At 38.1% G+C, this 26,101-nt stretch overlaps 1 protein-coding gene across 1 annotated transcript in view; it reads left to right on the top strand.

Moving 5' to 3' along the window:
• Positions 1 to 26,101, top strand: part of CRACD (capping protein inhibiting regulator of actin dynamics) — a 138,988-nt gene that overhangs the window by 46,455 nt on the left and 66,432 nt on the right. Inside the window, exon 2 of the mRNA XM_026093775.2 lies at positions 16,691 to 16,833. The gene's annotated coding sequence lies outside the window, so the exon portion shown is untranslated. The remainder of the gene's footprint in view (positions 1 to 16,690; positions 16,834 to 26,101) is intronic.

The raw sequence follows: 26,101 nt of genomic DNA, 5'->3' as shown, positions 1-26,101 counted from the left end.
GGACACCAGCAATTTACAGGTATTTGACACACAATTTGGAAACTTTTAATTTACCAGGAGTCTAAAGGTCCTCTTTATCTGATCTATCTCTAAGCAAATCCCTTCTGAAAACAGCACAACCTGCGCTGCATCACAGTGAGAAAGACAGACTGGGAGTTTTCGTGGAAGCAGATGGTTCAGTGGGCTGCATTTGATTCATAGGTGTGCAGCTCATGTGAGCATGAAGTATTTATTTTAACTCAGGAGCTATTCTTGTTTAAATATTCTTACATAGGTATTGTTTTTAAGTGCTACAGTTTCTATAATGTTTCCAATAATGAAAGCAAACGTACATGTACCAAGTGCTTACCATCTGAGTACCAAAGACTTTGCTCGGGTTTGCAGTTGGGGATTGCCCCAAGGGCTATTTCCAGACACAGCTATCATGACAGCTAAAATTATTTCAGGATGAAGTGATAGAAGTACTTTGCTACTGACTGTAATAAGGAGCATTGATAATATCTCCTGCCTGGTCAGCTGAGCTTGTAAACCCTTGGGAAACGTTTTATATAAAGAATTTAATTACACTAAGTAAGTGTAATTAAGAACTAAGTAAGTAAGTAAGAACTGAAAATAGTCAAGGTTAAAGCACTCAGAAAAATAATGGAATGATGGGTATTTTAGCGGCAGTAAATGATTTAGAAAAGATTTGCTCAGAAAGCACAGATGGTTCATCTAACATAGATAGATGCAGACATTTTAAACCTCTAATGTCCTCTGTTCCCTTGACCTTCCCTCCCCACCAGTCTCTGGGAATTAGATAAAATGGAATATAGATCAAAGTTTGAGTTTGGCAATAACAAAACAAAAACAAAAACCCCAACACCTATTCCAACTTTGGTTCTTCTTCAATACAAAATCCAGAGGGATCACTGCAGAACTTAGTTAATATAACCAAACTCTGTCTGAGCATTAGATGCAAGTCTCGAACACTTTTCTTTCCTTTTTCTAAGTTTAGAATATTCTGGCTTGTATCAGTCCTGACAGGTGTGCAGTTAATTTTGCCCAAACTGTCATGACGAGATTTTGTTTTAACTACCAAAGTTTTGCACAACTTTGCTTGTCCTGGTTGATATTTTCCATCCTACCTGTTCAGTCCTGAGTATTATTTTGGGATGTTTCAGAAGAAATTGGCTTCTCACTTTGGGAGAACGAAATCCAGAGATGGGGGGAGTTTTTCCTTTTTTAAAACACTTCATGACTTAAGCTGAAAAATTCTAAAGCCTGCATGCTTTGGGGTCAGGATTGCAACTGCAGTAAGAGACCTGATGTGGTATCGTGGATCTTTTTACTGTCCTTGCAAAAAAGCACTCAAGCGATTTTCCCTTTCCAAATCTGAAGATCACAATTTGTACATATTCAGTATGGGTTTAGTAGATATCACTTGTGATAGTCTTCAAAGATGATATCTGCAGTTGCCTTCTACATCCTCTCCTGATGTGCATGTGTGAGTGGACCTGTACATGTGCTATGCTGGAGTGGAGAAACCTCAGCAGAGCTTTCTCCCAAAATTGCTCTATGTTGTTTCTTTCAAATGTGCTTCCTACACCTTTCAGATCTTTTTGTCCTGTTCTTTTCAGATTGTAGTTGATATATCAAATTTTTAATGGTGCTCTTATTACCAAGGCCATAGTTGAAAAGTTATGCTGACATTAACTGTTCAAGAATAACTGTTTTTTGTGAGGAGAGCACTGCAAGCAAGCAACTATGCAAGCAAGCAGAACAAATAAATCTGGAAAAATTAATAATTCTCTCTAGAGTAGATTTTGTGTAGTGAGTGATACAGGAGGGCGGCAATAATGAGAATAAAATGAACACTTTTAAAATAAGTAATGTTCACTTAGAGCCCTAGCTTTGTCAGGCACTAGAGTCTTTATAGTGTGATGTAGCTCTGAACAGTGCTATTCTCTGCAGAATTTTTGGCTGCCTAGCCCTAAAGCTTTTTTCTGTCTTTTTCAAACATCAAACCTACCTGCTCACCTGTACAATCCTGTCATGGTCCCTGAGTTGTGTCCTTGGAACTGCCCATCTTTGCCTTGTTCATCTGCTAAGAGATAACAATATAAGCATCCAACTAAATAAGGGTTGTTCAGTTTGCCTTGTAAGTACTGTGGTTTAGGGGGAGGGCAGGAAGCAGTTTTTAAAAAATTAGCTGTTCTCAACTCCCTCTCCCGACCGTGCAGGAGATCCTGCTAGTGGCTTTGCTCCTCTTTGATTTGTGCACAGCACAACTGGTGCCACTGCAAAGGCAGAAATGCCAGCACGATGTCCCAGTCCTTTAACAGCCAGTCTCCTCCAGGGAAACAGTTTGCATTATCAGCTGCAGACCCACTTTGTAAGGCCCCTTCCTACCCCATGGTTTGTGACCGTCTCTATGCTGGAGGTTTTCCAGCTGTTTGGTTGTACCCCAGCTGAGGGGGGCGTCATCAAATCTGCCATGGTAGAAGTGAGCAGCTGGTGAGAGAGAAGAGGATGGACCTATTACAGGGGGGAAAAGATTAAACGATTATTGTTTTTCAAAACAGTTCATAAATGAGCTATATCTTAACAACCCAGTTTAGATGTAGCAATTATTTGCTCTTTTATTACTTGCCTTGTTTGGAGTTATTTCATTGCACTCTGAAATGCATCTATAACCATTATATTTAATATATTTTGATAAGATACAACAGTATCTAACAGGATAGTCTAACAAGACTAGCCCTAGCAAAGAGAAGACTTTTCCTTGTAGCGTACTGACTAACAGGATAGTCTAACAAGACTAGCCCTAGCAAAGAGAAGACTTTTCCTTGTAGCGTACTGATCTTTGAGACTTGTTCAGAGTTTCATAGATTTGCAATTCTAAACCCTACTTGCCTCTAGGATAGGAATTACTAAACCTAGCTGCATCAGAATTAAAATCCTGTACAAAGCTACAGTCATTTGGAAAGAAGGGTTCTACCACAGCCTATTATTTTTGAATAAAGGTGATAACACCTCCCTTGCACTTTCCAAAATCAGGTAGCTAATTCTGACACAGAAAGAAAAAAAGCTTTGCAGCAGAGTGAACTCAAGCTAAGATATTCTGGCTGCAGCTAAATTCTTTGGAAAGATGCAGGCTACCTTTGGAGAATACTCAACTGTTCTCTTTAGGCATTTGACCGATGTAATCCTCTGATGACTAGTCTCCAAGAGCAAGGAAGCTTTCTAATGCACTCCTTCAACATACCGTTAATATGTTCATGCCAAGAGAAGATATTCCGTAGAGCCAGGAGGCTGCAATTTACAAATTAAAGACACCTAAGGGAGAAACTTCTTAGTCAGTTATAAGACCTAGCCATTTACCTTGCATGTGTGAGGGTTTTGAATGCTTTCTGTAGGTCTCTTGTCTCAATTTCAGAAGGCCCATGAGGGATTTCGTAGGTTTTGTTAACCAACATGCAGGCTAAAACTGATCAAATGTCCTGTTAAGCTAAGCAGACACAAGTATGTATTTTTCACGTTAGCTCTAAATCAAACCAGTGCAGTGAACTTATTCAACCCAGCCACTACCTGAGCTTTGTGAATTTATTAAAATCAGTGCATGCATTTTTGCATTCTTTCTCTTTTGATTCAGGTAAAGTTATTAGTAAAAAAATCTTATAGCCTTGTAAATTGTTTATAGACCCTGTTATTGTGAGGATGTCCTTGTCCCATTTTAATTAGTAAACAAGGTTGAAGGTCTGACTGTCTGAGAGGTAGGGATTTGTCACCTGGGAATGTCTGCTGCTGCATCTGTTGCCATTTCACCATTTTTCTTCAGATCAGGAGTCTTAACATGTTTCGGATTCAACATGTATTGTTGCGTTTCACCTTCAGATCTTGGAAGACAAGTGTTGGCATATCATCATTTTACAGTGTGAAGTTGGCATTCCTTGCAAGAGTGTCTGAAAGGAACCAAGGTTACGAAAGAACTATGAAATGAATTGCTGTAAAGGTTGAAATGTCCCAGATGTCTTGTGTGCAGGGAGGATCATGCTGCTGCTACTTGTATCATGTTCATTTTGTGAAAGGACTTTCAGCCTTCCAGACCTGTCATTTTCATTTTTTTATGGCCACTAATCACAAATATTGTCATAATTGACTGACAGACAGTCGTTAATAATACAGAAAAAATTATGCTGTGCAAGAATGATAGAAAATGAGACTGATACTGTCATCTTGGGTAGAAAGAAGTGTGAAGATTTTGGTTAGACTATGCAAATGAAGAATGGATTTCCTACCTGTGACTGGCAAGGAGCAAGTCCACTGCTTCCATTTAAACCAAGCCATCCTAGCGTAATTGCAATTTTATACAATGTAACACAATGTAACACAGTGTGATGTGACTCTGAAGAAAGTTAATGCAAAAAATGGATCAGAAAGGACCCAATCCTATAATCTTTTAGTTTTAGTATGATACAGGCTGTAGTATATGTCAATGGTAATAAAATATATAGGGGTTTTTTTGTAAGCTAAAAAATTGATTTTTTTTTTTCCTGCTTTGTAAATCAATACTCTCTGGTTTAGTTCACAGTAAGGTGTGGACAGATTTTTAGGCTTCTCACTTAGAAAATAACCAAACTGACAGTTGTGGAATGCCACATTTTTCGTTTATTATATCGACACAGCGTATCTTTTCTTTTTGGTATCTGTATTGCTATTGAAAATAATCAGCTGAAGAAACCTAGGGAAATGTAGCAGCATTCATGCAGGTTTTGTGTTTTCAAACAAATGAACTTTTTTCTCTTTCAAGCTGTCTATTGATAATGTTTTGAGAATTTGGGGTTTTTTTTCAGCATAGGGAATTGCTTTTTAATGTCAAGGGAAGATGGACTTATCGAAGATTTGAAATTGCCTTTGTCTCAGATGCATATGATAGTGTGTTTTTTTAGGCTCACAGAACCTAAAACAAACAGAACAAACTGGAAACATGCAAATCATGCTTTTATATGCAATTTCCAGAAATTTTATTCCAAGTTCTTGGTAGCAGTACTCTAGGGCCAATATTTCTGGTAGTATTTTGGTACTTCTTGGAAGCTGAAATCTAGAATAGAAAAATCTTATGAAAGCTTCTTAGACATTTTATTTTAAAAATAGTTATGTTGAAAAGAACACATTCCCAATTTTAGCTTAATGACTCATCTGCTTGCAGTGAGGTCTCAGCGTAGGTATTCTGTTTGCTCACCTGTTTTTCCTAATGTTTGCTTTTGTTGGTGTGTATAAATATGCATATATATACATGAATATATAAAGATATAAAAACTACACACACGCACACACACAAACACACACACATGCACAGCTTCTACAACTGGTATTCCGTTCTCCATAGTGTTGGCTCCCTGCTCATTTCTCTGAACAACCCCTGTAACTTTTTGTTTCTTGTAGATGTCTCTGAACTCTGTTTGTGTCAGCTGGACTTCTTAATTCCTAGTACCCTAGTGAACATTTGGGCATTCCAGTACCACTGAAAGATGTGGTACTGGGGAAATGCCAAACTTACCATGAGGCAATATACCAAATTACTGAAATAAGATAATGCAGGAAGTTATTGCAATGGTTTTTATTTTTTGGCATAACAAAATCCTAGTATCACAGATACCAAACTCTTGACCTTTTTCTACACATGTGGAAAAAGTGATTAGTAATTGGGTTCTTCATATGCCCTATGTCACTTTAATTTTAGCTATACTTACCTAGAGAAAAGAATAATCTCTGTATTGCTCTGAGAAAAGAGAGAAACCAAAGATCAAGAAAAAGAGATCAGGGCGCTGAAAGTTTCATTACAGAGACTGGATCTCTGAGTTTAAAATGACACAAAAATCAATCTACACTTGGATTATTTCCTTGATAGTGAAGAATCTTTAGTCCTTCGAGAACAGGCTTTTTGAAACTGTCAAGACTTGGGTTGTCTCATGACAGATTTATGCTGTAGCTAAATTATACATGAGCATCCCAGTACAATTACTAAGCAAGGTCCCAGTTCTGCAAAAAGTGTCCTACTTTTGTTGCATATCACATTGTGAAAGATGTGACTCGAATCTGCGACTGTGGAGCCTATGCCTGAGCTGATGCTTTGTTTTATGTGGTCTCTGAACTCCTTTAGGAGAACCTGCTCCTTCAGAGGAGCTGTGCTGTTTGCAATGTTTGTCGTGTTGCTGGAAGTGCAAGGCAGGGGACAAGTGTCCAAGTGAGATGTCACAACAGTGGTCCCAACTTTCCGTTGTGTGTTTCTCTCACCTCCCTTTGGGACATGCTACTTGAACTGTTTTTCTTTCAAATTTCTGTCCGTTTTCCTGCTCTAAACATCTTCTCGCTGAGAGAAAGCATGTGGACTTAAGTGTGTCTGCTATTTACAGTTGACAAATATTTTTCTTCTACTCTCTGATTGGCAAAGATGCCCTTAAGGTTGATACAGGGAATGTGAGAAGTATAGCACTGATCAATAGGCTCGTTGGTCAGTAATTTATCATTAAGATTTATTATTGCGGCACTAGCAGCAGTTCCAAAAATGCCTTGGATACTTCTCAAACTCAGGAAAAGATGTAATGCTTGTCCAGAAGAACATGCAATCCATATAATTAGAACAATCGTAGCTTAGGAAATTCAGAAATAATGTAGGAAGACTTCCTAATCTATATTTCTTTTGACGCGGAGACAGAAAACAGTAAAGTCTGAAAATATCTGTTGAGGTGAAAACTTACTTAGTATACCAAAATGCAGAGAGCAAAGACAAACAGTGTTGCTTTCGCTGTGCAGTACTTTCACACCTACATTTCTTTCACTCTATGTATTTTTTCCATGTCTATCACATTTGGAGGTGGTGGTGAGTTGCACAGCCAGCTACACCTGAGAAGGATATTAAAACTACTTAAAAAAAAAAAAAAAAAAAATCACTGATTGATAGAATGTATAGTATTCACAATTTCTAACTGCATCCAGTCAATCTTTTCTGATAATTTAAGATTGCAGTAAATAAATCACTCCTTTTGTAAGTAGCTACTTTTTTAAAGGGCTTTTATATCAAATATCTGTTCTTTTTTGTAATGAATAGCTTCTGCAAAAGATGCATATTCCATTTGGAAAAGTAAACGCAGTAAAGATGATATTCATCTATTGCTTCACTTTGTTGGGAGACAGAGCTATTTAAATGAAAAGAAAGCACAACACTGAATAACGTGCACAAATTCATCTTTTCTAGGAACTGGTCTCTACAGTTATCAGAAGATGAATTTCTGAATAATTGTATATAAAATTTAGCATGAGTTTCTTTGCAGTGAGGAAAAAAAGACCTAGCAGGAAGGTTTTACTGTTTGAGAAAAGCTTTTAAAATGATTCTTAGTTTATTCTGCTGTTTAATTCAGCAATGCCATGAATGCCAGATTTTGGTCTTCCTCATTTTGTTGGAAGGTTTTTCTAAGTGTGTTCTGAGATAACCCTCTATTTAGATGAAAGAACAAAAGACTGAATTTCTAACAGAGGTGTTGTTTCTTGTTAGTGCTCACTTGATATTTAAATGAATATTAACCTGTTTTAAGCTGTGTAAATGAAATCTTGCCCTATTAACTGTTTTATTTAATTCCACTGGCCAGTGCTGAGGAATTTGCATTTATTTGCATCAGAAATTTTTCAGCATAGATTGAGTCGTGAAACACAAGTAAAAACTTTTCAAATTTTGAAGCTTTCTTTTATATGTTGTAAAAACCTGAAGAATGATTTTTATGTGTGCCTCTGTGTATATATGCATGTGCATGTATTTTATCTTTCATATTATTACCACTGCTGGTAGAAGACTCAGGAGCCTGGCTGATGATAAGGGGCAGTGCCACCTGTCAAACTGACAGATACTAATATGCTTGCTGGAAAGTTTTACATTTTGTTCACGGAAGTGTCATGGAATAAAAAAAAAAAAGATGTTCTGTGGTACTCTGCCTGGGTAATCTCAAGGAAAGGATAAATTAGAGAATTGTGATATGCACATATAAGAGCTTTAATACAATGAATGCTTTCAAGTCCTTTTAAGACTTTTCTTACTTCCTTTGAGTCTCTTGCTTTTATTATAGTTTTACAGAACTAGATCATAAACAGCAATAGAATTTGTCTTTAACTAAATATGGGGCTTTATTAAATAAATATTCTGAACACCGAGCAAGAAACATCATATTCTTGTATTTCATAGAAGACTGCCAAATCTTCACAGAGCAAACAGTTTCTTTTCCTCTCTACCTTCCTCATCTTGAGGTTTGTGCACCTCATATTTTATATCCGTAGGATAACTAAAAGCAATTAGGGAGACAAGGGAATATATAGGTACATCTGCAACCTCTTTATTCTCTCTGTGTTTAAAAGAAATCAAGATTAAAATGCATGTGAATCGCAATGGAATGGCAAGCAAACGCATCCATCAGGATGAGGGTACTGGGCTGTCAGTAACCATTGACTACAATTTCAGGGTCCAACTGTCATATTAGAACAGGTTGAAAAACTGTATCTGGAACAAGCCAGAAGAATATTATGTTTAATTTGCTTGTACAGCTAACTAGAAAATAAGTTCTTAAACATATAGCAAAGAAGGCAGCTTAGACCATTTGCCAGCTAAAATGATTGCATGAAGCTGGCACGACACTCGGCTGTGAATTTTCTCACCATGTACCACGACTGCTGTTAGCAGCGTGGAGGTTGCCAGTGAGCTGCTCCCTCTGTCTCTTTTCTATAGAGAGGAAAAGAAACAGCACGTCAGTCACAGTGCTGCAGGCCCAGAGACCTGTCCAGCGAAGCATTGGCTCGTTCTATTCGCTTTCACATTGACAACATCCCTCCTGCCAGAAGACCTAGACTTACAAACCTTGCCTTTCTTTCTGCTTTTTTTTCACAAAAATATTTGCCTTTTTGTTGTTATTTTCCCCAGTGGTGATCCTTGTGCATTGAACAACCTCATTGGAATGTTTTGCAAAGTCACTCTCCTGTCCTCTTATAAATTCCCTCTAAAGAACTGTTGTCCTCGATGTCATTAAGAAACCTATGATTATTAGAACAGTTTGGAATAGCTGACTTTTTTTAATTAGGGACTACGCAAGTCTCTATCACGTGCCACAGCCTTGCACTCACAGGACCTGGGTTCAGGTATTTAAGCCTATGTTTGCTCCTTGTTTTGTGCAAGAGCAGCTTTACCCTTGTGCAAAAGCCACTTTCCTATTCTGACTTTGTATCAGTAGCTGCCATTTCTCCTTTGTCTTCGGCAACTTCCAGGCTGCCAACATGTGAATGAGCTGGGAATCAAGTCGGGCTGGAGCAGCTGCAGCCACGGGCTTTGGAAGGTGAGGGAGCAAGCCTGAAAAATGAGGATGGAGCTCAGAAGAGCTGGGCAGCCGCTGTGCATGAGGAGGTAGTTACTATTGATCTGTGAGGCTGAAAGAAATGGGTAGTTGCTTGAGTGGCATTTCTGATCAAGCATTTGGTCCCTATCTCCCTCAAGATATTGCTGCAGGCCACAAGTTGGACCTTAGTGGTTGATGTCAACTTTTGTATCATTTACCAGCTTAGACATAATGACTATTTGTCTGTTCTTAAGGACAGTAAAATGCATTTTACTCATCCTGTTAAATGATTCACTTCAGGCAAGCCCTGGATGAGATGAAGAGATAAGGCAGGGATTCCCTCTCTTAATTATTGAACTGTACACTGGTTTGTCCTCAGGAGTTTTTACTTTTTGCTGCTGACGATCCGTGGTAGTTGAGATTAAAAACACAGAGTCTGTCAAAAAGAATCTGCTCCAGCATTAAGATGGATGCTGTTGTGTTTTTTTGCCTGCTGGTGCATGGCATTACTGACTGGAAGGCTTTCTACCTATGGAGCATGCTATTTTTATGCTGCTCTAGTTACCCAAGAATGAGGTCACTCAGTTTGTTAATGATTTATGCATATATAGTGCCTTTCTTCAGAGGGCTTCCAAGGCACCTGGCAAATTTATCTGTGCACCAGAAAGTACGTGAAACAGATTGTTAGTGACTTCTCTATAGACTGAGAAGATAGTCGCAAGGAGCTTCCCTCTCTCTATTCTTGGTTATACACCAGGGTTAAACATAATTAATCCATGAGACTTATGCTGTCAGTGCACTTTACAATGTGAGATTCTTCAAGAATGTGCTTCTAAGGCTTTTCCATTTCCTTTCTTCTTCGTTCAAGTTCTCTTGATGGTTTTGAAAACAAGGGGCAAGGCCTGAATCTTTTACTCATGTTGAACAGGATTCTACTCCACGTGCAACTTTATAGCCCTATTTAGGTTAGCTGGTAGTGCCAAAGTCAATTTAGATCAAATAAAGGTAATAGAATCTAGTCACATGATATTGGAAATAACAGTTTGTCTAGGTGTGTTTAGAAATGGTGTGAGTATATACTCAGGAATTAAAGTATTAGCCATACAACATTGTTTTTATTTGCACTTTAAATGGGCAGAAAAGAACCAAAGAAATTTTACTTGTCAAAACTCATGAAAAAAGAATCTTGCAATGATTGATGACCTGTCTTGTCCTTTGAAGTAATGCAAGGGATGCAGTAACCTATTTTTTCTGGTCATAGAGGAGCAATTGGCACAATAAATACAGAATCAAAATATAGACCCTGGTAACAAAATGAAAAAATGGTAATATTAAATGTTTTTCACTCTCAAAGTGTGTTAGAAGCATTTCTAATTAAGGATGTTTGTGGCCTTTGAGAAAGAACATGATACAGTGTTTCAAAAGAAAAAACCCTCTCTCTTTTGAAGAAAGTGTTGCATACAGGCTCTGTAGCAGAGACCTCTGAGCCCAGGGAGAGGTTTGATTCTCATTTATCTTGTGTAACTTTACACCATTCTGCCTGTGTAAGTAGGCACTGCAATAAAATGCCCTTTGATTCACATTTGAGCAGCCTCGCCTTGGCTCTGCAGCAGGCTGAGGTTAGCCCAGTACGGCTTGAGAGCTCTGCCAGGAGTTCTAATGCTGCATCAGCTCTGCGTAGGCAGCTGAAGCTGCCTTGGTTTTCATTTAGCTGCCATTCGGCATCATTGAAGGTAAAATTGTAAGAGTACGCACTGTAATAGTGCACATTGTACTAGTACACCCATTTTCCTGTTGCAGTGCCGTCGAGCTCTGCTAGAGCTGGGTGACGTTTCCTTTTTGCATACCTCATCAGAAGTTATGCAGGTCGAACAGTCTTATTTTCCCACCCATGTGTCCCCCAGTGTCTTTAGATGCAGTTTTGCCCCTCGCCTGTGCAAAAGTAATTGATCTTCACTGCCCCTCACTGTGCTGAAGTGAAGTGAGAGAGTGCAGAGGTGAGCTGGGCAGACTGCTGCGAAGTGTCTGTGTGCGGGAGTATGGTTAGCCCTGCAAAATCTGGTTCTCATATGAAGGCCAGGCAGGTGTTTCTGAGAAGACCTCCTGCTTCTTGGTTTAGCTGATCGAAGCTTCCTTCCTACTCGGTCTTTTGCAGGTCTTTGAGTCTTACCTTTACAACCTTGACTGGAGACGTGACTTTTTAATGGTGTTGGTCTGATCCAGAAAAATCACGTCAGCAGCAATTGTTCTGCAGGTCTGTCGTGGTTAATCCAGTTTTATTGTAACGTATTCATGTTCTTGGTTGGCTTGTGATAAATAGGGTTACACTAAAAAAAATAAAAAAAAGAAAGAAAAAAAAGAGGTTTTCCTATTTTTGTTTCCTACACGTGGAAATGGTCCTCTGTTTCTTTTCTTCCATTTTCTAGATTATTACATGCCCTTGCAGATATTGTTGAACCACACTGGCTTGTGGAATACTGCTGATGGTCAGATGTGTTTCAGGGGGGGTTGTTCTTTATTTTTTCTTAATTTTCTGGCTCCAATTTTGCTCCTCAGAAGAGCATTCCAGGAAGGTGATGGCTGAGAATAACAGGGTAAGGAGATGTAGGAGAAGGCTTCACTCCTATCCCTACCACTATTGAAAACAGGGACCTGAGCATTTGTACCCCCCCTCCAACACCTAGCAGTTGTATGAATGAAATGATACTTTGTGAGATCCTAGAGTTCTAGGACACGATACATACCAATGGCAATAGATGTACTAAGTTTTTTTTACATCTGCTTTAAACGTGAAGTCAGTAAAAGAGAAGTATTGTGAGCTTTTCATACCTAAGGATTCACACACTCCTTTTCAGGATATTATTTACTAAAAATGGTTTTTGAATTTTCTGTTATTTGTAGTGCTTTTAATTAATAGTTCTCAATCATCAACTCTGTATTCATCTCTCAAGAAAGCATCTAATGAATGTAATTTTGGCTGAGGGGGAAAAGGATATTATTTTCTGCATGTGCAGTGAGAACACAATTTGCCCGCTGTGTTTGGATGGGCAGGAGAGATGCACTTTTAGTGGGGTGGTAGCCCCTTTACATTTTCCTAAGATAAAATTCTCTTTGATACTCTTGAGCATTTTGTTAAAAAACATGTAATGAGCAAAAAACTGGGAAAGGGCAAGTCAAATCGTATCTGCTGGCATAACAGTGAAGCTTGGGCACAGAAGTCGGCTTCGCTTATTTTTCTCTAAATGAGTCCTGGTAATTGGAGTGAGGGGATTCATTCTACTTGCCTGGCCCGGACCCCTGGCTTGAGGAAGGAAGCAGCATCAGATAAACTGAACCTGCTGTTTCAGCCCATATGGGGAACGTATGTGCTGCTAGGTGGTCGCGTTGTCTCCTGTGGTAGTGCATTTGTGGGTGTATGTACACACGCATGCATGAGTGCGTGTGTTTGGGGGTTGTGCTCCCTGCAGGGGCTCGGGAGCCACACTGGGCCTCAGCTGGGGACGGATATTTTAGAGACCTTGCACCCACTCAAGTTCAGCAACAACGGAGAATGTTAATGCAATCTCTGGAGATGGTTTAATCTGTTCACTTTTAGCAGTTGTGGATACCATGCGATGCGTTGGCAGAGAAGATAATCCAAATTAATGAAAATGTGTGCTATGCAACACAAAAGCATCTCAGTCTCTGGCACAGAGAAAAAAGTATATTAGTAGCCACCAAAGAAAATTTGTGAGGGTTTCTTTGTATTTTTTTTAATTTAAAAAAACTAAACCTCGTTATCAGAATGTACTATGACTTGTTACCAAAACAGCTTGTATATTAATAATAACTTGTTTCCTAAGTCTGACAATGCCAAAATTGCTTTTATGAGTTCTAGTATTTTTCATACCTCACAAATCATTTCCAAGCTTTTATCTAGTAAGTGGTTTAGAAAAAAAAATCTGTTCTATTGATATCCTGTATATTTCTACGTATTTCAAAGACTTTAAATTAAGGTGTGATTAATTTGAAGATCACAGTTTTAAAATGTGCTAAAGCTATTTCTAAGTGCAGAATGATCTACCAGCTTCTAAAGAAAACATGCAATTTATAGAGGGATGATCATCTTGCTCATGTTACAAAACACTGAGTCACAGCTTTCTGCATCTTAAGTGAACCGTATCTCTATACTCTGCTTTTTTTTCATGACTTGTTGATACCGGCTTTCTCTGAGAAGCACATTGTTTTCTTTTTTAAACCAGAAGCTTCCTTTGCATCAGAAAGAAAGTATTCTGTGAGTAACGTTGGTTATATTTACCTGTGGGATACTGAACATATTATTTTCCTGTTGGAGTGTTAGCTCAGCTACCTGAGAAGCTGAAACACACTCTTTGAAGAACAGAATCTGTTGATATGAATAGGTACATTAATAGACAGGAGGGAAAGAAATAGTTGGGTCTTTTACTGCTAGAAATATTTGATGGTTTGCCATGCTTCACTACCTACCAGTCTTGTGTTGCATGGCAAAATAACAACCGTGTGGGTTATGTACAAGAACAACTATTGTCCAAATAGCTGAAAATAGACCAGTGGATCAATTTACCACTTGTAACTCTAGTGGAACGGTAGCTATTTTCAGGGAACTGTTCTTATTATGGCCTTTTTCTGTTACAGAGTTTTGTACTAGTAGTATTTCTTGAGTTGAGGTGTAGATGGTGAAAAGGTGAAATGCAGAACAGGGAGCTAGCTCTCTGGCCCCCAGCATGAACATGAGAAACTGAAGCAGCTTTTTCTTTCCTGATTTCCATTTCAATTAGGTTTTCATGGGCTCTGGGACCTGGCATCATTGCTTTTGTGTGTTAATTATCACATGGGATACAGTAATTGTTCCTAAGTGTATGCACAGTATGTATCTGCTTAGCTTTTCATGCTGGAAATGTACATTTCTAATATTGCACTGAATTTTATGGCTGCTTTGAAAAGAGAGTATAGAATAGCTTCCGGAATGAATCTTGCAAGGAGCACATCTTCCATATTGGCCTGTATGTTGGAAATTACTTTTCATTGAAATGTTTCACTGACCTTCTGTCCCCACTTCTTCCCCTGAAAGTGAGCAGGAATTTATTAGGTAGAAGGAATACCCTCTTTGTTTGCCTGTTACAAACAGGGCATCTCCAGGAATGTTTCATGTGCTTAGTAGTAAGTGGTGATTGTACTTAAATTTCTTTTTCTTGCACCTTGAACAATATCCTGGAGTTCAAAGTCCTTAAGATTCTGATTTTCAAGAACAATAAACAAATTCAGAGATTATTCTGTTGCTCATGTGCCTCAAAACCTTATGTAGCAAAATGAAAATTGACCCAATGTGATGAGAGTCACCAGTCAATTTACTACTTCTGTTGAAATGCATACGAGGTAATAGAAGTGAAGTTCTCAGTTATAGCAGGTTCTTTATTGCAAGTGCATTGAACTGCTGACATGTGCTGTGCTACAACCATTAGCATAAGGAAGATGCAGGAAGGGCAGGGAAACTTGTGACATTAGCAGACAGTCCCACTGCGAGGTCCTTCTCTGCTCTGCCCGTTAGCAACACGGTGTCTGCAGGGCAGGGACTGCCAGAGAGCTGGTAATGGCTTTTGGTTGCATGCAGGATTTAAAGATGAGAACTAACAGATGTCTTTGGGCTGACAATTGATTTTCGATAGGGCTTGCTTTATGAAAAAGTGAATACATTCTTACCTGTTTTGCCAGAACAACCTTGATCTGAGGTCCTGTTGCAGGCTACAAAGTTTCCGTGCCCAAACCCTTGTGCATGCTATTTTCAGTACTGTGTCTTGTGCTCATAAACAAGGGGGTAATGCTGAGTGTGTATGTGAAAATTAGATTTGAAGTTGATGTGTATAACTGGAAACTTCAGATATTCAAAATCTCCTATATGCACAAGTACTGGTGTTCACGAACTTCACAATTTGCCATAGGCATATGAGTACCTGGGTTTTTTTGTTTTTTGTTTTTTCTTTTTTAGAAATTTGGCCTGACAGGACCTCAGGGTGTTTTTATATTGCTTTTTTCATATTTCATTCACAAGGCTGTCCTTGAAACATCCTGAATATTACGAGTAGCACAGGGTCAGCTGCGTAGTAATTTGTTGTTTTTCAGCTTGAACTAGCTTCAGTTTCTTCCAGGTGCATTTTCTAGGATCAAGACTGATCTTGATCATTTGTGTTCTGGCAATCTGAGAGACTCTGCGAATGCTTAACCCAGGAACTTCAGCAGCGGCTGAGTGTTTGGGCTAATAATCCCACAATTTAATGCCTGCAAACTGATGGCAAGCTGTTCTCTTTGGACTGCCTGTGACTGAACAATGTACTTTATCCCAGTTTTACCAGCTGGAACATGATTCTGGTGATACCGTGACTACAGCATTTCTGCAGAATACTCCTATTTCTAGCTGCCTGAGGATATAAGTGATTGGGTGAATGAGTATAGCAAATACTACTTAATGCCTGTTGCAGTGTAGGAATAGAATAGTTGCTACAGAATCCCTCAGTTTGATACTTGCTTTTAATTATAGGCAAAATGAAGCACAACAATGCCTCCATAAGTGTCCAAAACTTTTACATTGTGATTTTGTTCAAAACTGCAAAAGTATTTCAAATTTTGCAAAACTAAAAACTAGAAAAAGCAAAAGGGAAATTAGTTTAAAAAAACTAGTTCAGTTGCTTAGTGCAATTTTATTGCTTGTTTTCATCTCTAAAACTTTCAGCTAACGCAGCTTGTTCAAATAGATTACTATAGCTTGAACTTTTTGGTAATAAAACTGTTTCTTTTTCATTAAAAAGGCATTTTACACTTTTTGACAGAAAAATAGTTAAAACTCATTTTTACAGATTCTAGTTGACAGAAAATCAAAGTTATGATAAGTTCTCATTTCAATTTTTAGAATTTGTTATATTTTCCTTTTGAGAAACTAGAGCCAAATACTGCATTTTTAATTCAGCCAAAACTACATTAAAAGCAGTGACATATTTTTCTTCAGATATAATTGATTTAGAACTGCAGGATGTGGCTGTTTGGAAGGAAAAATAAGAAAGTGTTGCTGTTTTGCTAGTTAGAAAGAGTAAAGAAAGAACATTTTGTATGAAATTGTCTCAGAGGGAAATAGGAAGCTAATGAAAATCTCTCTGGTTGCAGTTTTTTAATGTAAGCAGTTGAGATGTTTTCAGTCAAGAGATGTGGCAGACAGAAATTGCTCAGCTTATAAGCACCCTCTTAAGAGGGAAAATAAAAAGAATACTCTTATGATGGGCTCGTGAAACATGAACTAAAATTCTGTCTTTCCCTCTTGTGCCTAGAAAGTCTGGGAGAAGAATGTTAGTCACTGGTCCCTAGCAGTGTATCCTGCTTTCTGATACCTTATGCTAAGGAAAATTCTCCATTTCAGAGAGAGAGGAATACAGTGTGAAAGTAAAGAGCATCACACTCCATCTTGAAAAAGGTAAGGAAATGTTTTTCAGCTTATCCTTTAATACTGTAGGTGATGTCTTCTTTTAGCAATTCATTAAGGTGGAGGAAAGAGCAGTGAGAATGTAGATAACAATTGACTAGTAAAGTATTTATTTTAACCTGCATGTCTTAACTTATAAACAGGAAAAAAGAAAAACCTTTTTCACATTAAAGGAAGAAGAAAGTAATGCGTGTGTTACTGTATTTTAGAACTATTTTTGTGTTATTTTGCTTGAAAGAGAAAAGAAACAAAAACTACTGCACACAGTGGCAAATATTTTCTTTCATTTCAACCATTGAAGATATTCTTGGTCGTGCCAAGATTTGTGTAGTCTCCAGCCTACTAACCATCTTTGCTTTGCCAACACAGGTGCATTGCATGTTGGTAGAATGCTGCCACTGGGAATTTGTGCTAAGTAATAGTCCATCATTTAGGCTTTTATTGGAACACAAATGTATTGTTTTCCATACTGCAAGGTTTTTGATTGAGTGGTCATTTGTAAAATATTTCCAACTATACTTCCTTAGACACTTAAGTGCTAACAAGTGTTGGAAGAAGCTGAAAACAGTGAAAAGCTCCTGAATTGTAGACGTTTCCTCTGAAAGGTGAATGACAGCAGCAGAGCATAAACACTCGATTTTTTTCCGTTCAGATTTTTTTCTCACCTGAGAAAAATGTTAGAGTTGTGAATGATGGGTATGAATTTCCTTCTAGAGCAGCCATTTGGGAATGTGGTCCTGGGGCAAGCGTGTTCATCAGTGACTTCATCTGCAAGCACTCTATTCAATTTGAAGATAAGGCAACATGAAAGCTATCAAGAATTTGCTTTAGTTATAGGGGAGCTAGAGGACAAATTTGTTTGGAGTGTTCTAGCATTCAGCATGTGATGTCAAGGCACACTGCATTTCTATAAAACTGGGTTCAGTGTTCATATAACGTAGGAATGCTGTCTTTGCACAAAGAAATTATGCTACACTTCAAGAAAGTTATTCAGTAGCTTGGGGAATCTCTCCTGTCTAACCAATCTAACCATGTAAATTAGCAAAGGATCTAAGAATCTTACATTAGTAGTGACAGTCTTGCTGAAATATATGTATGACTGATGTGTTACACGGAAAGAGAATGAATGAAAGGTAGATATCATTGACAACTTTTCTTAAATGCTCATCTGAAATACATTTGCTTGTTATTAGGAAGAAAAGCATCTCCTTTTTTCTTGAGATGGTCATAGTTGTAAAGTTATTTTTCTAGTATTCTAAGTGTATATTTGTGAGATGTTGTCTGTTAATGCATTATGGGCAAGATGTTTTCTGATTTTTTCAAAACAGGAAGATGCCAATTGTGCCACCACCAATGGAAAATGCTCTGTGAATGCCACATGCTTTCTAACTGCTCTCTCTAACTCTGCATTTTCGTGACATTTGTGCGTAAGGCTTATAGATTTTGAGCTATCTTCTGTTCCCTTTAAATAGACTTCATTTATGCATGCAGCATGGTAGCTTTTCAAATAGCATATTTTTTTTGCTTTGCGTAGCCTCAATAAAATATCTGGGACTTAAAATACAAATATTCCAAGAACAGGCTATGAGAGTGGCAAGTTACAATATCATCTCCAGATTGGTTAATGTGAATTTCATAAGTACAGCATGCAACACATACATTTCTATATAGAATTTGCATATAATTTTTGTTCCAAGAGAATTAAAGCCAGTTTTTTCCTACAGTGTACCCAGTGTTCTTTCATAACCTGCCCCCGTATTTCATTGTTAGAATACTCTAGTTTTTGCTACAGAAAATAGGAGCAAAACTTTAATAGGGAATAATTTGTACTATAAGTAGAGATTTTGCTTTATGCATATGATTCTCTTCATTGTAAATTATCTGTATATGTTTATGTTAGTCAATTTTTGAACAGTTGCTTTAAGTCCAATTCTTTTATTTGTTTTAATACATAGATTTTCTGTAGATCCTTCTACCATTTCAGATTTTCTAGGTTTAAATGCCTAGAGCTTCAGGCTCGTATTTACTGGTGGTCCTGTCCTGTTTGTCCAAAGGCTTCAGTTTTCCTTCAAGCATGCTTTTTGTTTTCATTTTTCAAATAAGTGGGAGAATAGAAAAACCTTTGTTCTCTTCTGCTTTACTGAAGTTTCTGGTTTCATTTGTATCATTCCAAGCAGTTTTTTCCCTTTGTCCCATTAATTTCTTGTTTTCCTTCTTTTGTTTCTCTTGCTGTTTATCCAATTCAGTTTTCTTTCTTATAGTAGCTGATGACTACAGATGCATTTGCTTGTGTTTTTTTAGCCACTTTAGTGGAAGTATAGACTACAAAGATGTTCTGTGCTTGGAAAAGTCTTTGAAAGCAACTTCTGGCTTTATAAAACAAGGGACAGTGTAACCAAATAACTGTGCAGTAATCCATCAGCTGTGCAAATAATGAAATCACTGTGCAGTAACCAGCTCTGCAAATAATGAATTTCCTTATTTTAATGAAGAAGAGATCTTGATGCCTCTGGCCACCAGGGCAGGGGGCTTGTGGTGCTGTGCTGTCCTGGAGCTCAGCTGAGGTGCCCCATGCTGGCACCACATGAGAAGAAACCATCTAGAAAAACCAGCTGCACGTATTGCAGCCACAAATGTAGGACCTTCCCCATCACGTGTTCTACTTAGAAAGATCCAACCTGTCTGTTCCCTCCATAATTAAGGAGGAACAACCAAAAAGATGACTTGACAGCTGCAGCAGTCTGAACTGATGTTTATGGTTCTATGAAAAGTATTTTCTGATACACAGTTAATGATTAGTTTGTAATGATTACATCCTCTGCAGAACTGCACAGAACTTGGCAGCAGAAATTGAAAACTTGGGTGGTTAAATCCAGCTGCTGGTCATGGTATGGCCATATGACAATTACTGGACTTTGACAGTGAAAATTCTAAAAATGTTGGTGATCTGAAAATTATGCTGTGGCTATCAAATAATTATTTCATATTTCATATATAGCCATGAAGAGTACTGTAAGCAAAAATACCTGAGGGCAGAGGTGATTTGTGCTTCTCCAGTACTATTAGAATGGGGTCAATGAAAGGCTTCCTTACAGTTGTTTTTTGTACTGCTATCCTGACATTAAAGATGGATATGAGTTTTGAAGTTCAATTTTGGATCCTAAGAGGACTCAGGAATTCGGGCCTGTAGTTTGGGGACAAGACAAATCTGATGAATCCCTGTTTGCCCTTGGTAATGTGGTATTTGTGTTTGGTTGAAGTGTCCAGCTGGCTAAATATTCTTAGAAGCCCTAATTCAGGAAAACAGGGAATCACGTGTTGAATTTTAATATGATTTAGTGCTTTCTTGAGCTGGCGGAGTTCAGCAGCTCAATACCACCATGGTTCTGACTTGGATGGCTCACTGGGGTGGAGAGAGGTAAAACTTTTCAGGAAATTCTAAAAGGAAAAGGCACCCACATGTATATAAGAGAGAGTTAGAATATGGCATATTAAACTCAGTACTGGATATTGATGGACTCTATGTACTGTATTCATTGATTTAAATTTTTACTCTAAATTCCCTGTGGCTTTCCTCCTCTCCACCTGAAAGACTCTATTATTTGAAACGCAGCTCAAGGTCTTACGCCACTTTTGAAAAGCTGCCCATACGTTCTTCACTATTTTTACTTCATGTTTCAGTGCAGTCCTTGATCTTCTTGACGATCTGCAATCTTGCCTGAATTGCAATTGAAAGTTGCCTGAATTGACAAAAGGCAGAGCTGTCTTCAAGACATGGTCTGTCTTTAGCTCCGTCATCTTTATTGTTATGTAGAAAGGGGAGCTTAACTCTCCTGTCATAGCTGTGTGGTTCTTTGCACTGTGGGGTCCTGCTGAGGTGTAATTTTGTTGATGTAATTCAGGGTAACATAGTGCTGTTTTGTACCTTACTCTTTTTCCGCATTGCACATGTTACTGTCTAAAAATAAGACTTCTCCCTCAAAAGAGAATGGTTCTGGAGATGAAGCAAAAGTACGAAAAAATACCCAACACCTAAGTAGACAGGTATCACTATAAAAGCTCTTCAAGCCTTTTAAGCTTTTATTTTAATCTGACTGTATGTTTTACAGAAGGATAAATGCTGTAATTCTTTAATGCCTATCTTACTAGATCTGGAAGATGTAGTGTACCATTATGAATAATATCCCTACGTAACATAGGCAGTTAAAGTATCTCTGTTATTGAGCCTGCTAAAATTTAGTTCTTTACTGCTTGTTGAAATTTAAAGTATGGAAGACATGCAACTAAAGAAGGTAATCTGAAAAATTGTAAAAATGTTTCCTTGCAGTTCTACAGCATTTACGTGGTTAATACAGTGTTTTGTACTATAATACCATTAAATCCTAACGTACTGTTTAATATAGTGTTCCTGTAAAGCACTGTTTGTTTATTGTGTTAAAAAGGAATACTGCAAATATTATTAAAAATAACTTGAGTTCTATTAGTTGTTTTTGTTAGTTATTGTAGAAAGGAATCTAGACAATAAGATGGAAAATGCGTTCTGCACATGAATCTTACTGCAGGGCCCTGTGATTTGTTGGGGGTGAGACTTACTGGTGCTGCTGTATTTTGTTACAAAACACAGCTGCAATTTTCGTGTATTAAATGTTTAATAGTGTAATGACTCCTGTACCCTCACTCCCATGCTGCTACTGCATAGTTCCAAGGAAGCTAAAGTGTAAGACATCCCACTGCAAGAAGAACGGTGATTTAAAAATAAGTGAAGCTTAAACTTGCACTTGATTTCATAAACTCAGCGGTTATATAAATGTGTTACGTTGTACTTCTTGTGTCAGTAACATTTGAAAAAAGCCATGGCTGCAGCTGAAAGGGATACTAACCAAAATGTTCACTCTGAGGTACTGGGTATTGATGATTCAGGTACTGTAAAATTGGTGTTTTGGTTGCAGATTAAAGAGACAGAATCCATTTTCATTTTACTTACAGAGGAAGCCTCTTTCTCCCTCGTGAGTTCCTTAGTACAAGGAATCTGTTTATGCCGAATAATCTCTACTCTGGTATTGAAAAACTGTAGAGCTGACCAGGCTAGTCTGGCAGTTCTCTCTTACTGCAGACAGGTCTCCCAGTGGCTTTCTTATGGGGTCTGAACATGTTTGATTGCTTGGCCTAGCAAGTTCGAAGTATTTGAATCGGGAGTCGAAGTTACATGTTTTTGGTTTTTTCATTTTTTACTAAACTGTTGTTTCTTATTTGCAGTATGTCCATACGTTTCTAAGAGAAAATGTGTGGAAATTTTGTCCAAGGAAGGATTGGGTAAAACAGTAGAATTTGATCTAATATTTTTCCTCCTTTTTATTTATACCCTTTTTTTGTCCCATTATTTTAAGCTGCAGCAATGTTCAGCTTGATTCTAGTACGCTATGAACCAAAGCATCCTAGAAACTGGCTCTAAGAAGGCATACAGCATTCAGTTTATGCTGTCTTTCCTTTTTTCAGTGAAGGACTGTTCATTTCAGTGTGAGCACTTTGTGAAGATGAATGTTCTAGCACTTCGTGTATGTATCCATTTGTTTAATATATGTGAGAAGCTCTTCCTGATACTTAATCTGAACTTCATCTGGTAACATTTTATCCTGTAGAACAGCAGCAGCCTCCTGAACAACACTACTGCTTTCATTCCTCTACAGGCTCACAGCAAAACTTAAACTTTAATTTAAAAAAAAAAAAAAAAAAAAAGGAAACTGTCTTTAAAGATTCAAAATATAATCTTTTTTAGTCACAGACTTATAGGATTTCCTCTCTTGAGCTTTAAGAAGGAAGCTCCCTTAAGGAAATCTTCAGTGATGGACACATGGGAAGGAATTTTGGAAAACTAGATTATAAGGAAAACAATTCTTTTGGATTCCAATTCAGGAAGTTGCTTGAGGATAAATTAAATTCTTTAGCTGGGGTTTTGGTGTCTTACCTGCACACATGATCAGTGAAATCAGTACCATCTGTATGTTTTACTTTTGCTGAAGTCTTATGAAGTCTTATTAAAAAGGCTGAAGACATCTTACTCCTTTCCCCTGGCTGTGTTCCCAGCTGCCCTCATGGTAACTAGCACCTTTCTAAGGAAGCTGGTCCAATTTTAGAATTAATAAGCTAGATAATATACTTTAAAAGATTGTCACAGACATATGAAAGGCACTCATCGTGAGCTATTGCTGTAGAACTTCTAGTTCATATTAGGTACATAGGAAAAATTATATTGCATTTGTGATGTCTATACAAAGTTGTAAATGGAAGAGCCCAGAATTCTGTCGCCTGAAAGAGAGTATGGCTAGATGTAATTCATGCATCTGAATGAATACTGAACATTGTTATGGAAATCTAAAACTCATTATAAAGCATAAAACATTTCCTGAAAAGACTGGAATGCTTCCCATCTGCAAATAAATCTGACCTGTGCTGAGCACTAGTTGCAGAAGCTGAAGCTAACAGTGCTTTCTGTGGCTTTAGAGAATGTGTATTCTATATCCTTTAACAAAAAGTTAGGTGAGCAAGATCACCCGAGATCATTCAACCAATGATATTTCTCATATTAGTGCAACAGAACAGACCCAGACTACTGGTCTGTCTTAGCAGTGTTTGATGCTGTTGATGGCTGTGGGGCTGCGTAAATAGTAGAAACAAGTATCTCCCTTGTGGGAAAAGACTTTGTTGTTTTTATTATTATCAGCTGAATTAATTGTGAAATGGGAACAGGGATTTTCAGATGCCTGCTGTAAATGTTGGTTTCTCCTTATGGTTTTAAAAAGCTTGGAAGAACTGCAAACTGGTAGCTCGTAAGAGTTAAAACATTCCTGAAAGTCCCTCCTATATATGTCATCATATGAACTACAGCTAACATGAACTGCCAGTTTTCTGCAAATTTCATGACCTTGACTTCTAAAGTCCCCAAATCCATGAGGCAGTGATTTTAATCTTTATTTAGGATTCATATCTAGCTAATCCAGTTTAAACCACCTTTGCCTTCTTTATTTTCCTCCCCTTTATTTTCTTCCCCCTTCTTTTCCTTCAGTCAGCTCATCAGTTTGCCTTAAAGTCCCAGAGTGGATGAGTCAGTGATTTCAATCTGTATCTACTTGCATAAATTCCCTTTTAGGGATCACAGTATCATGCTGTAGCTCAGTAGGTAGTCATGCATTTTGAGAAATTTTGACATCTAAAACTTGCTTATATTTGCTATGGACTGCTGCACTCTTCTCTCCATATCAGAAAAGCATAGTCTTTGTGGTCTTCATGGGTTTGTTTGTTTGCTTTAAAGAACAGTTCCTGGCCCCATGAATATTACCAATCCCATAAATATTCAGCCTTCTTTAATCTTGTCTTAATCCCTCACTTTTCTTTCCTCTCCCTTTCCTTTCCACTTGTCAGCTGTTCGTTCCTGTTCAGTCACCTTAACATGTATCTCCTTTCCTTCATGCCTCCCACCAGTTCTGTCCTCCTCCACGCTTCCAGCGAACTCCTAGCACCAGACATGGTGGCAGTGAATTGCTGCTCTGCTTTTGCGTGACTTGATGATTTGGTGGAGAGCTAATACCACATCTCTCCCTTGCTACACAATGAAGAAACTGCAGGTATATGTAATAAGAGAGGGTTGAAAAAGCCAAAATACTTGATGAGATTTTTTTGTACTGTCACCACAGCAACAGTGGAGTGAGTGGGGCAGGCGATAAGACGGCACAAAGATCTGTTTGAAGCACCATAAATGCTAGGATTGCTCCAAGCCCTGGAGCTGCAACTATACATTGAGGTCAGGGGTCCTTCTGTGGGGAGAATACTTTTCTCCCTCTTAAATTCTCTCTTCATCTATAAAGCCTGGAGAAAGCTTGAAGAGTAACACATTGTAGTATTGTTCTGCGTTCATTTGTTTTTATGTGCCACAGGACTGAAAATGCTTCTGTCTCTTTAAAATGGTGTGGTGTTTTGTGCTGTGACTGCTACTGAATGTGAAGTTATTTGAGTGAACAGAATAACTTCTTGTGTGCTGAGGTGTGAGGTGACCTCATTATCCTCAAATCTGTTTCTTTTTTGTAGCACTTTTTATTTGGTTCTACTCTTTCAGCTGCTCTGGTGTTTTTATTTCTGTGCTGGCTGTGTAACAGAATTTTTTTAAATGTCAAAGTCATGGCAACATAAGTTGGTTAATTGAGGCAACCTGGCAGAAATTTAGCTGCCCATAGATAAGACAATAACAGAGTAAGATTACAGAGGGTTTGTGGCTTAATGAGATAAGAAGGGACATATGCCAGGTTTTATTTTGATAAAATGTCCTGTTGAAGTAGCTTAGTTGTGAATCACAAGGATGTTGATTAACATGAGAGATGCTTCTTTCCAGCTGGGAGTTCTGGTAAAGGCCTTCAATATCACCATTTTGTCTTTGTTTGCACTAAGTCAATGCTTCAGAGAGGTGTTGTGTTGAAAACTCTGGTAAATTAAGTTCTCTGTTTATCCTCAGAACAGCTCATCATGGGGAGTAGGTGCTTTACAATCAGTGCTCACTCCTGGAGAGAGGTGTGCATCCCCAGGGAGAGTCTGGTCTTTTCAATGCTTTTCATTTCTGCTGCTGCTAAGGACATTGCTATTGGTACCACTTATCTGGGATACCTGTCCACTAGCAAAGAAGTTGAAAAATTAATTTCTCAAAGTTCACCTAGTGGGCACCAGGCAGCCATGCTGGTCATTACCAAATGGAGTTTGTTTAGCAAGCAGATTAGAAGTGGATGACTGTAAATTCCCTAGCAAATCCCACACTTTATCATATTTGTTATCAAGAAAAACTCGAGAGTTTTTTGATGTGAGCCTCCAGCATTTAAAGGGCAAATGAGAGATGGGAGTCCAGCTGTGTTGCTTGAGAGCTCCCGTTATTGCCTCAGAGTAGTTCCCATGGGACATGGTTTGTCTAAATAATACATCCCATCTTTTGCATCATTATTTATCATTCTGAAACTTCCTGGCTTCTACTGGAGTCATTTTTGCCTAGTTCATTATATATCACTCCCTTTTATTTGGTTTCTCTTAGTAGCTTCAATATTTTCCACTGACTTTATGTAGCATGGAGAACTTGACTGCATTGATAATCTGGACTTTTTTAACCAGCAGGTAAGTCTGCTGACCAAGCATGTTTCCTGAGTAAAAGTCTAGTGCCCATGCTGTGAATATAAGATTGCACTAATAACCTGTAGTGCATCAGATGTAAGGTAAGGTATAATAG

This window comes from Dromaius novaehollandiae, chromosome 4 (assembly GCF_036370855.1).
Source record: "Dromaius novaehollandiae isolate bDroNov1 chromosome 4, bDroNov1.hap1, whole genome shotgun sequence".
Taxonomy (NCBI): Eukaryota; Metazoa; Chordata; class Aves; order Casuariiformes; family Dromaiidae; genus Dromaius; species Dromaius novaehollandiae.
The sequence above is the reverse complement of the archived record's forward strand: the minus strand, read 5'-3'. Positions and strand labels throughout refer to the sequence as shown.